This window comes from Physcomitrium patens, chromosome 10, assembly GCF_059467195.1.
Source record: "Physcomitrium patens ecotype Gransden chromosome 10, ASM5946719v1, whole genome shotgun sequence".
NCBI classification, from domain to species: Eukaryota; Viridiplantae; Streptophyta; class Bryopsida; order Funariales; family Funariaceae; genus Physcomitrium; species Physcomitrium patens.
The window spans coordinates 14,520,550-14,532,400 of record NC_143419.1 but is presented as its reverse complement, the minus strand read 5'-3'; the positions used below and the strand labels follow the sequence as shown (position 1 = coordinate 14,532,400).

The following is an 11,851-nucleotide window of genomic DNA, read 5'->3' as shown; positions in this document are numbered from 1 at the left end:
TTTATTTATAATACAACTTCTTTCTATCCATTTAATAAAAATGAATTTTAAACATATTCTGTTTTTTTTACATTTTTTAATTCAACCAATTAAAAAACCATAAATAATACTATTTTTTCTACTAAACTTGATTTTATTTATATTCCTACTATTTCTACTTATTTAAAAGTTAGTCTTTAAAATTAGATATAACACACTTTTTTATACAACAATATCCATAAATATTAACAATTTTAATATTGATTGTATTGATTATTGCAACACTCTTATAATCCTCAACCTTCCATAGAAAAAATGTAAAAAAATAAAATATTAAGAATATATTAATCTTCATACCAATTCTATATAAGTATTGATATCTAATACCTCCATAATTATCTATATACTACATCACAATATCCTACAAATCTCTTTGACACATTCTTCTCTACCAATAAATGCATGCATGCATGCAATCTATGTACAAAATCTTGCATAATCTAATAATACACCTTTAGTTGCAAATCAACTATATGACTATTTAAGCACCACAATTTCTCCTCAAACCATCAACAAAAACCCCAAATATATATTTTGATTTATTTATTTATTTATTTATTTTGAACTTCCTTTCTATCCACAACACAACATAATCCAAGATTACATCTTTTACCACTACTAAAACCACATCAAGCCAAAGAATTAACGAATCAAGGCTATCATATTCCACAAAAAACCATTGTATACCATCAATCTCTGCATTCTTTGCAGTTTGGCTGTCCAACTCCATTCTCGTTTGTATGCATACTACCAATTCCTAATCTCCTCCATTGTGTTACACTAGGATACCTGATCACGATCAAATAGACCAACACGACGGACCATTCAGTCACAGGGCAAAGACGATCGCGAGTGGAAAAAACAAAAAAAACCAACGTTGTAGGTTAGGGTTTGCAGAAAAACCCAGAAACACAAGACGATGCTCTCACGTTTCCCACCACCATCCAGCGCGTCAATTGGGCTCCGAGCGGAAGCGCAATGTGAAGCACGCCGACAATTCCAGAAGTGCACTGGAACCTGTTCCGGCAAATGTCGATCGCTTTCACGCCATGGGCTGGATCGCAGTTCGATTGGAAGAGCGTGGATTTTCAAGCTGTTTCTTAATCTACGAGTTGAGATTCCGATGTCCACGTGGAAGATTGTTTGGTCTTAGTTCTCGCTTTGCGGTGGTTCACATCAAATACAATTATTGTTGCACATATTTCTCGTCCTGCATTATGATAGGAGTACAGCTATAGTTTATAGGGATTTACGGAAAAAAAAATCCGTGTGATTGTGTTGACTTTTATTTACACGGCACCAGTCCGATGCATCCATTGTACTGGTACCAATTTGCTATGAAAACTACGACAATGGTTCCGTAATGTTACCTAGCGCTGGGAATGCTTGGCAATGGATGCATAGTTTGTTTATAAGGGTTGTGGCTGACTGCGACAAAGAGGGTGGTTGCTCCTAAATGTTTCTTTCGTTTTGTACGCAGAACGTTATTGTTGATGCAGAAGAATGGTCAGTTGCAGATTGTAATGAAGAGCTGCGAAGATGGTGACTATTAGCGGTACACCGAAATTGCTGACAGATTTGGCACGTGACTCTTCTAGAAGGATATCCACCGTTCACAATGTTTGATACTTTTTTGTTGGTTGCTTGATACTGAGATATATGTTAGCAAGTAGCTACGTCCTGTCATCTTTTAGATAGTTCTTATATTTACTAGAATATTGGTTTGTTATGCTCCTGCCGAATGTCAGTCACAGGATTATCAGTCACTGCCTGGTTGTATGTAAAAGCGCAGCTGGAGCTTTTAATTTGTTCTCACGTAGCAAAACCACATTTTTCTTTTAAAGTGTGTTCTACGTAAAAATTTACCCCACTACTGCGCAAGACCAACGCAAAGCTCCAATCGAATCCACGAGGAGAGAGTCGATGTCATATATTGGTCTGCCACATCGCTGATGCAAGCTGTCAATATTCCGTTTAACAATGTGGTAGGAGTGGCTTCTCTTTTCTAAATTCCCAAAACATCGTGAGTCAATGTTGGATTTAGCTGCACACCGAGAGACAATGACATCCATGTCTTCAGGCCCAGCACAAGATATGGCAAATACACGACATTCTTGCCGTTCCTGATATCGGTTGATTTGCAAAGAGACATCCAAGAAGAAGCAACCCGTCCACAAGAGATGTTCGATGAGGCTGTTGCACACGAATAGCATAACTAAATGAAGTCGCAACATGTAGGAGACAACTCGGAAAACATATATTTGCAATATACTTTTAGAGCAAGTCACGTCTTAGTCAAGCCTGGCTCCCTAATAATTGTTTTACTTAGCTTGAAGGGTTCAGACAAGAGCTGGACCAAGAAATTTAGGAAAATCTGCAGCCTTGGAAATGCCTGCTCTTGCATATACCTGCAATTGGCCATTTACCGCTCCTTGAAACTATAAAATGTCTATCAGTATACTGCTTAGATAAGACCTATTCTCGGTGAGAAAGGTCAATGATGGACAAGATAAACGGCAGAGTCTCCACCTTTTATACCAGCCAAAAGCATGCAAATTTGTTCTCTCGTGAGGAGAAATCGCAAATTGATAACATGAATTTCAAGTCCATCATGAGAGCGCTGGAAAAACTCTAATCACCAAATGCTTACGTGGATACAGCAAGCTAATCCTATTAGGACGAATTCATAGTCATGAGCTGATTACTTCTCTTGCTGCAATTTCATTCGCGCTCAGATTGTCATACCTTTACAAAAACTGTAAGATAATCAGAGATTAATAGAGCAGATGATGCTAAAGAGTAGAGTAAACAATGAGAGAAACATACCTCTAGATTCTTAGATTTTGCACGAACATAACAACTTGCTGAACTATTGCTCGCAACATGGGACCCTAATCCTCGAGTTTCATCTCTAAACCTAGGCCTCCTCGCATACTGCTCTTTCCCCTCGCCCTTGTTTTACTCTGGTTCATAGCATCTGATCGGCAATATCACCCTCCGTGTCAGCGCAGCCCCAATGCCAGCCCACCTCCAGCAAGCAATCTTCAACCCTGATAACTCACAGTACCAACAACCTCGTTGGATCGAGCGCCAAATCTCCAGGAACCCACTCATAAACTCATGAAACCTGCACTGAGGTCATGCGCACACTCCTAACGCTTGACGAAATCGAAGAGCACAAACAAACAAAAGAGCAACGTATGTATCAAATCAACGTTTTCAGCCATTCTAGCATTCGAATCAGCGGAATAAATCACCGATCTGAAACCTCGGATGGTTTCTGCAACAGACCGGCGCCTTCAGCATACCAAAGATTGTGGAGAATGGATCTGCACCATCAACCTATATGCAGAGTCTCCTTTGTTGTTGTTATGACTCCCCTTCGACGAAGCCCATCTTTAATTTCACTACCACACGCTCCCAAACCTCTCAAGCTTTTCCAACAGCAACCTGATCGCCTAGAAGTCTCCAAAGCCAGTATTTTCCACATGGATGAGGTCTTCTTCTTGGTCTTCGTTTCCTAAAAACATTATGTAAGACATATCACGATGCTGGAACTGTATATTACGGTAGCGAGACACAGCAGCGGAAACTCTCACACACACAGCGACACAGAAGTGACGGGATAGTAGTACCGAGGCGAGAAGGGGAGTAAAGGGTGGTCCTGTCGACAGATGGTCAAAGTGGTGATTGGGATGGATGGATTTGAGGGACACATGTGAGTGGGGTTGAATGGAGTGGGCCGTGGTACCGGAGCGTGGACATGTGGGATCGTGCAGGTGCGCCGTGTTGAATCAGATTCGGTACTCACACTCACACACATAGACAGACAGACAGACACCCCCGCAGGGCCTGCGGCGCCACCCCCAACCTCTGCGCTGCCCGATGACTACGCCGGGGATGGATGTGTTATAATATGGATGAATACATTGTCTTAGTGGATGAGTTACTTGTTCCAATGGATGGATGAATCGTTCCCATGGATGGATGCTTTGTAGCCGTGGACGGTCAGGTAATTCTTTCTAGTCCTCCACGACCTCTCTCAGTTGCCATATCTATCTATCTATCTATATATATACCTGTTTCTGTGAATTGTGTGTGTGTGTGAATATATCAATTTTGATTGCTGTTTCCATGGATGTTTTCCTCTTCTATTATCAAATAGTTATTTTATTTCATTCATGTTCTTTTATGTATGTCTGTATGTATGTGAATGTCTGTTAAGCAGTTACTATATTTCTGTGTTTTTTAATATACATATATATACATATGTGCATGAATAGAGTGTTATTTTTGTTTGATGTTTGTTTGTTTGTTTGATTGTTTGTTTGTTTTTGTTTTTGTTTTTGTGGTTTCTTTGCAGATAAGCTCAGAATTCTTGCATTTGAATGCTAAAGGGAAAGTTAGAGAAGTTATAAATTTTAATGAAAGTTGGTAAAAAATTAAATAAAGCTGATATCTTCGTGATTGTAGATTGTAAATATTAGAATGTAAGAATTTTTAAAAAATCATGTTAAATTTATGTATATTATAGTAATTCTTTTTTTCAATTATATTTAAATGTTACATATATTATAAAAATATAAAAGAATTCAATTTATTTAACTAACAATATTGTCTTGTAATGTGACATAAATATCTACATACTTGCTCTTCAATTAATATTTACAATTCAGTCCAAGCAAGTAGAATTTAGCTATTAGTTAATAACTTAAATTGAAATTTTTTGTTTCTTTAATTTTTTGCCTACAGAAATGATTCTTCTATCAAGATACTTATGTCTTTGTTTTTAGTTTGATATACATTAAAATAGTCAAAAAAAGCATTCCATTTGTTTACCTAAATATTCAACTTTATAACTAATATACTTTAAACATATTATTTTAGGAAAGGTTTTGATATAAGAATTATTGTGATTTGGAAAATATTGTACTGCATTGTTTACTACACTAGTTGATCTGGAATTCACCATAATATGCATTAGATTACCTACAACTTAAATATAAGAGTTAGAAATAGAAATCTAAGGGCATTTTTTTGCTTAAGAAATAAGGTAAGAGGCAACAAATTTTAAATGTTTTAATTGGTTGAGATCAAGAAGCTTTATACCTAAAACATATATACCTCTAAAGCTTCTAAGAGAAAAACATAAGGTAGAATGCATTCTTTATTTACATGGCATGAATAGTGTTCTCTTTTAGAATTTTTGTTGGATCCATCTAAAGAGATGGTTTTTTAGGAAAATTCAAAAAGCCTTTTCAAAAATTCTTAAAATAAATATTTTAAAATAGAAAATAACTATTCAAAATATTTCTTATCATTTTTAGAATAAAGATATAAGCTGAAATATTCAATCTTGTAATAAAAGAATGATTTGTTCCGTTTCATTGTTTCTTCTTACTTTATATTATACTAATAAGCCAAGCCTTCTAAAAAAGGGCTTTTCTTTATAAAATCAGAGAACTTTGTAAGGCTTTTCAACTATGGCCTTTTAAAATAGGCATCTAAGTATAAAGTCCCTTTTCATTTATGTTAAAATTAATTTTTTTCTAAATTCTATAAGAATAATTATAATTCTTCTTACAATTACATTATATTTATATAATTCAATATTAAAATTAATTTTTAACAAGAAATATTTTATATTTTATATTGTTTTTGATTAATTCATAATCTTCTAATTTAAAACATTTAATCTTTATCATTAGAAATTTACACTATGGTAAATTAAAAAAAAAAAGAATATAATTAGTAGTTGAATCAGGATAAGCCCTCTAACTTATTTAAAGATCATTCTAAATATTTGTTGATATATTTAAGAACTTGCCTTTTAGGAATAAAAATAATACAAAATAAAATAAAACTATTGTTTCAGTAAATAGGTAATTAATTTTGACGTATTAACTTCAATCTATTATAATAGTCTTTTACAGGTGACATATTTTTAATCTCAGAAAGGAAAAAAAGAAAAAAAAATAGTACCTTAATTATTTTTAAATTTTTATTTCATTTATTTTTAGTTTTACACGCTAATTTACATTATTTAATGAAAATAAATTATTAATACTCAAATAAAATACCTACTTGAACTTTTCTCTTTCCATACCTTGTGTAGATTTTTTTTATTTTTTTGTATTATATATATATATATATATATAAATATATATAATTATTATAGACTATCTTTGTTAATCTTGCCAAGTTTATGAAGTAATGTGTTTGCCACATTACTTGGCAAGATTACACTCTGAAATTATAGTTAGATTTGTAAATGCTCTAGCCTGTTGGAGAATTTTAAGATTATAGCAAATTAATTCGGATAGATTTCACTTATTGTAAATTTTTTTAATAAGACTTTTACAATTTAATCATGCTAAATTCTCTATCTAGGATTCTCAAGTTGTCTAATGGAACAAATATCTTTTGTAAGCCCAAGTGTATTTAAAGCATCAAGTGTACTTGATTCAGTATTATTTACATTTTTAATTACATATTTTTAATATTTATTAAATTATTAATAATATGAATTAATCATTTTGAAATATTTTTCATGTATTATAAATTTTATTTATTTTTTATAATACACGAAATTTGTTAGTTCAAAATCTATATAATTAAATGTAAAGTGTAATATTTTTAAATATATTTTTTATATGCAATCCTAAAAAATAAATAATACTAAATATATTAAAATGACTAATGAAATATTATTTTGAATATTTCATATAAATCTTATAATTATAATTGAGGATAATATATTTTTTTCTATTGATTTTCTTAATTTTTTCATCTTTTCAATTAAAAGTAAGAATTGATCAATGATTATTATAGTAATCGGTGCTATATATAAGGTTGCATTTATAAGAATGTTTTCATAAAAAATAAAAATTATAAAATATATATTTAATTAATTATACAATATAATTATAAAGAATTACAAATATTCATATAAAATTATAAAATTAGATAGTAGAAACTATAAAAAATATTTAAGATAATTTGTATTGATTTATGTATTTATAATTATTATTATGATTATTATATTAATAATTTAAAATATTGTAGTCTGAAAATTTCGAATTATTTCAAAAATTCTTTTTAATCTCCCTTGCTCATATATAATTAAATATATATATATATATATATATATATATACACTAGACTAAACCGTGGTAAAAATTGCATATAAGATTATTTAAAAAGAAAATTTTAGTTTTAAACCCAAAAACTTATGTGCAAAAAAAGATAAAAGTATGCATCTTTTTTTCTAACAAAACCAACAAATATGATAGAAAGATTAAATGATAGAATTAAATAAATAACATAAATCGACATAAATTTACCAACTTTTAAATATTTTTTAAGTATAAACTAAAACTTTATGTTTTATAGGTTTATAATTAAAATTTTATGTTTTTTATAACAAAATATCATTTTTTAAATAAAAATTATATAACATATATTTTTTAAAATAGTCTTATTTGTTACAATATAGTTTACATATTTTAAAATTATTTATATCAAATATTAAGTTTATAATATTTTGAAAGTATAATTTCCTAAATAATTCGGTATATTCAAATTAATGATTTATAAATTTGACTAGATCTTTAATGTGGTCTTAGAGGTAATTTTCTCATGGTTATAATTTTTTTAGATTTAAAATTTTAAAAATCACTCATATTTGTAAAATATAGAAATAATTGTATCTTATTATAGCTCATCATAATTTCATCAATAAATATATATATATATATATATATATATATATATACATAAAAACATATATACACATTTATTTATTTGATTAAAAAATTTATGATGCATATTGCTAGTCAAAGCTAACATTTTTTTGTTAATTCCTTTGACTTTTATTTTCATAGTAATCAATATTAAATATAACATTTATTATAGGAAAAATAAAATTTTTAGACCACTATTAAAGAAAATCATATAATTTACTTGAAGTCTTTATTGATATGCATGAATAGAAATATTATTTTTCTAGAAATTTTTTAATTTTTTCATATCAGAAGAAAAATTATCTCTTTGTTTTTTATTCAATGTTTTGTTTATAATTATTACCATTTTATTTTAAAAACATTATCTATTATGTCTTTTTTTCTATATTTTGAAAATATCTTAAATTTTTTAGAATTACAAAAAGATGACCTATGAAATTAATTATTTCAATTTATAATATTATTTTTTTACAAATAGACTAGCTTAATTATGTACAATTTAACTTCTATCATGTGCTACTATCTACATATGAGTTGTTTTGATTTTACATGTTTATCTGTATTAGTTATAGTATTTCATAATAAAGACTGTTTTATTATTGTAAAAATCTTGCTTCAAATACAAATCATTTTGATAGTGATATAATTATTTAATTTCAAAAAGACATATAAAACATCATGTTGAATATATAAATTTCTCAACAAATTAGTACTAAAGAAAAGTATGTTGAAATGAATATACAAGCTAGCTAAATATTAATAGAGTGTATAATTCCTATTAGACATAAAGTAGAATGGGCAGTTGATACTACTTTGCTGATTGACAAGTTGTAGCTACAATTTGTTGGTGGTAATACCATTTAGCGACTATAGCCTATTAAGCCATCGTATGGTCTAATAAGACGAGTATCCACATGTTGATTGGACATTGTTAGCTAGGCCAATTGTTTGTGTATTTATACTAGAAAGTCCATATGATTAGACCATGGACTTATATTATATAAGGAGTAGAAGTAGAGGTTTATTTTAAGTATTTATTCTCTTGAATCCTTGATAGTAAGGTAGAAAGTTCTTTTTTATTTGCTTCATAAAACTTCTATCTTAGTAATATACTTCTTTTTTATTATCTCACATGGTATCAGAGCATTGATACTCTAGATTTGCTCTTTGATGGATTTGAGTAAATCAATTGAGATTGTTTTGCAGGACTTAATCTTTCAATCAACTTTAAAGAGGTTTTATTTTTTGCATTAGCTTGAGAGGAATTGAATATCTAATGAGCCTAAAACTCAAGCCACTAAAATTTTTGGTTGCTCATAATTGAAGCAACAAGGCATTAACTTTGAAAGAAAAAGAGTATTTTCAAATTTCAGTACTATAAGCAAAAGATGCTAGAGCTTGGAGTTATTGATCTGATTAGACCAGTATTGAGGCCTACCAGTAACAATAGGACATAGCAATAATAACAACGAGACTTAACAGCAGCAATAGGATCTAGCAGCAATAACAAGATCCGGCAATAGTAGTGGAACTCGGCAGTGGGAGCAAAGCTAGCATAGTCCAAAGAACTTCAGTAAGACCAAGGAGCTCCAAATTTGATTTTTTAAAGTTTTTGGACATAGTTTCACATAGAAAGCTCTAAAAATCATAATTTTTGGAATTTTGAGTTGAATTTTTTTGAAAATGCTAGTGATATAATTTTACATATTTTAAAAATAATTTGAATTTTTTTGGAAATTCTTTACGATTTTTTTTTATTAAAACTCATAAAATCTATAAATAATTGTGAAATCTTTTTTAGATCTCACTTTCATTCACCGTCTATTTTTTCTTCTATTTTTCCAATTTCTTCTATTTAGGACATATTGCTTGTAAGATGGTAATAAAGTACTACATTATGGAGAAATTTGATGGAGACAATTGGTACTTACAGAAGGAAAAAATTTGATTTGTCTTAATTGATAAGAATTTATAGAAGGTTGTCTATAGAAAATACATGAAATCTATTGGATCACCTATTGTCATATTATGTGTTGTCTTTTTTGAAAATACATTAAGAACCTAGTTGTGGAAGGTGAAGTCATGTCTTACAAATATCCAAGAAACCTTAATAGATTTGATCCATATAAAAAGAATGCAATTTGAATTTTTAATTCAAAAGTACTTAAAGCTACTACAAAGTACTCAAAAAAACTCTCTTTAATGATCTCAACCATGCATTAATCCCAATTTCTTTATTACTTTTATAATTAGGTAATTTTGATTTCTCTTTGTAAGCCCTAATCTTTGTCAGTTAGCTTTGATGAGCTACAATTCTTAATTTGACTGTCTACTTCATACAAAATTTTACATATAAATTCCACTATAAACCTTTTATATACTCTAATAAAATTCAATCCAATCCAATTTAAAATTTGTGAAAAAAAGTCCAAAAATTGCATTGATGTCATTTAGCTGCCAACTTAAAAGTTGATGCAAATGTTCAAGTAGCAATTTTTCCTTCACCAACCATTAACTTCAATTCAAAATCAATATATAGCTTGATATTGAAGCCTTTTAATACTATGATCCAACTAGTAGATCTCCACATATCATAGAAATCCTATCTAACTCCAAATTGCTAATTTCTAATATTTTCTTATATCAAAATTCAAATATCTCTCAATTACTTTGTTAGATTAATATAAAATTTTATACACACTTAGCAAATCAACCAAGTAATATCAAATTTTGAACTATAAATTTAAACTTTTAGAATTAGCTTGAAGCTAGCTCCTAAATCCTAATTGCTGAACTTTAAATGTTCTCTACTTTGCCTTAGGTGGTCATTTTAGTAGTTAGAGATCTGATTTCGACCTTGTTCTCCAAATGGTCAACTCTCAGATATCAATCTAATCTATTCTTGGGATTTTTTAGTCCAACCTTATTTTCAACTTAATCCTAATATTAACCATACTAATTATTTATTACTTTTAATATGATTTTATTAATTTATGGCATTTTTAAGGCAATAAATGAGTTTTTATAGCCTAAAAGATAAAATTACTAACCAATCCTTAATCTGCTAGCTATTATGACAAAAAAATAAATTAAAAGGCTTTTATAAAAGCCATTATAAATATCTTAAAATATTATTAAATTAAGATAATTAGATATTAATTTAAAATTTTATTTTTGATTATATTTTGATCATATAATTGTATTACAACACAACACCATAGACCCAAAAGAATTAGAGAAATGGAAAGATATAGACTAGAAGACATTATTTGCAATTTGCCTACATCTTATAAGTACAAAATTTTTAATCATAAGTAAGGCAAAAGTGCACATGCAATATGGTAAGGTCTAGAAGCAACATGCGAGGTAAAAAAAATTTGAGCCTACTTTACTTAATTTGCAAGTTGTGGACTATGCAAATAAGCAAGCTATGGGAGATGGCGAAGCAACTTTCTTCTATTGGTGACAAGGTTTTTAATACACAATTTGTAATGGCATTACTTAGAAGTCTCTCAAAATCATATCAAATATTAGTGGTGATAGTAGAGACAAAACCTCCAATAGAACTAACATTACAAATAGTCACAACTCAACTATTACAATAAAAGTCTCATGACAAGAATGTAAGATCAACCGTCAAGGTGGCATTGGCTATAAAAAAAAATCCAAGTTATATTTTCATATTCACATTTATGCAAGGTTTTTACATGATGACAAGAAGGATGTCAAATGCATATATTGTAGCAAGAAAGGTGAATTTGAAAAAGAATTTCGGACCTAGAAGAAGGACAAGAAGTCAAAAAAATTAAAGAAAACTTTTTTAAAAGAGCAAGCTAATAAAGTAGATAAGAAAGATCAAAGGATAATGAATCTGTCTTTGTAGCTAAGTTATCTATCACTATGACTAATATAGAATAGATAGGATTTTTTTGTTTTACAATACATACTATGTAGGATTAAGAAAAGCTAATAAATTGATGAATGGATAGTTTAGAAGGTAGGGTGGATGATGTAGTCAAAAAAATTAATTATCAACAATTGTATAGTGGTTGGCATCTCGAGAAAAGCAT

At 29.3% G+C, this 11,851-nt stretch overlaps 1 long non-coding RNA gene across 6 annotated transcripts; it reads right to left on the bottom strand.

Moving 5' to 3' along the window:
* Nucleotides 1-1,431: 1,431 nt before the first annotated feature.
* Nucleotides 1,432-3,822, bottom strand: LOC149988301 (uncharacterized). Of its 6 annotated transcripts, none has more exons than XR_016505220.1 (3): nucleotides 3,382-3,793; nucleotides 2,866-3,089; nucleotides 1,432-1,977 (listed from the first exon to the last, which is right to left on the bottom strand). It is a non-coding gene; the product is annotated as an uncharacterized LOC149988301 (long non-coding RNA). The 6 variants fall into 6 exon arrangements; XR_016505218.1 differs by having other exon boundaries at nucleotides 1,946-2,083; XR_016505219.1 differs by lacking the exon at nucleotides 1,432-1,977 and adding an exon at nucleotides 2,276-2,447.
* Between the last annotated feature and the right edge of the window lie 8,029 nt (nucleotides 3,823-11,851).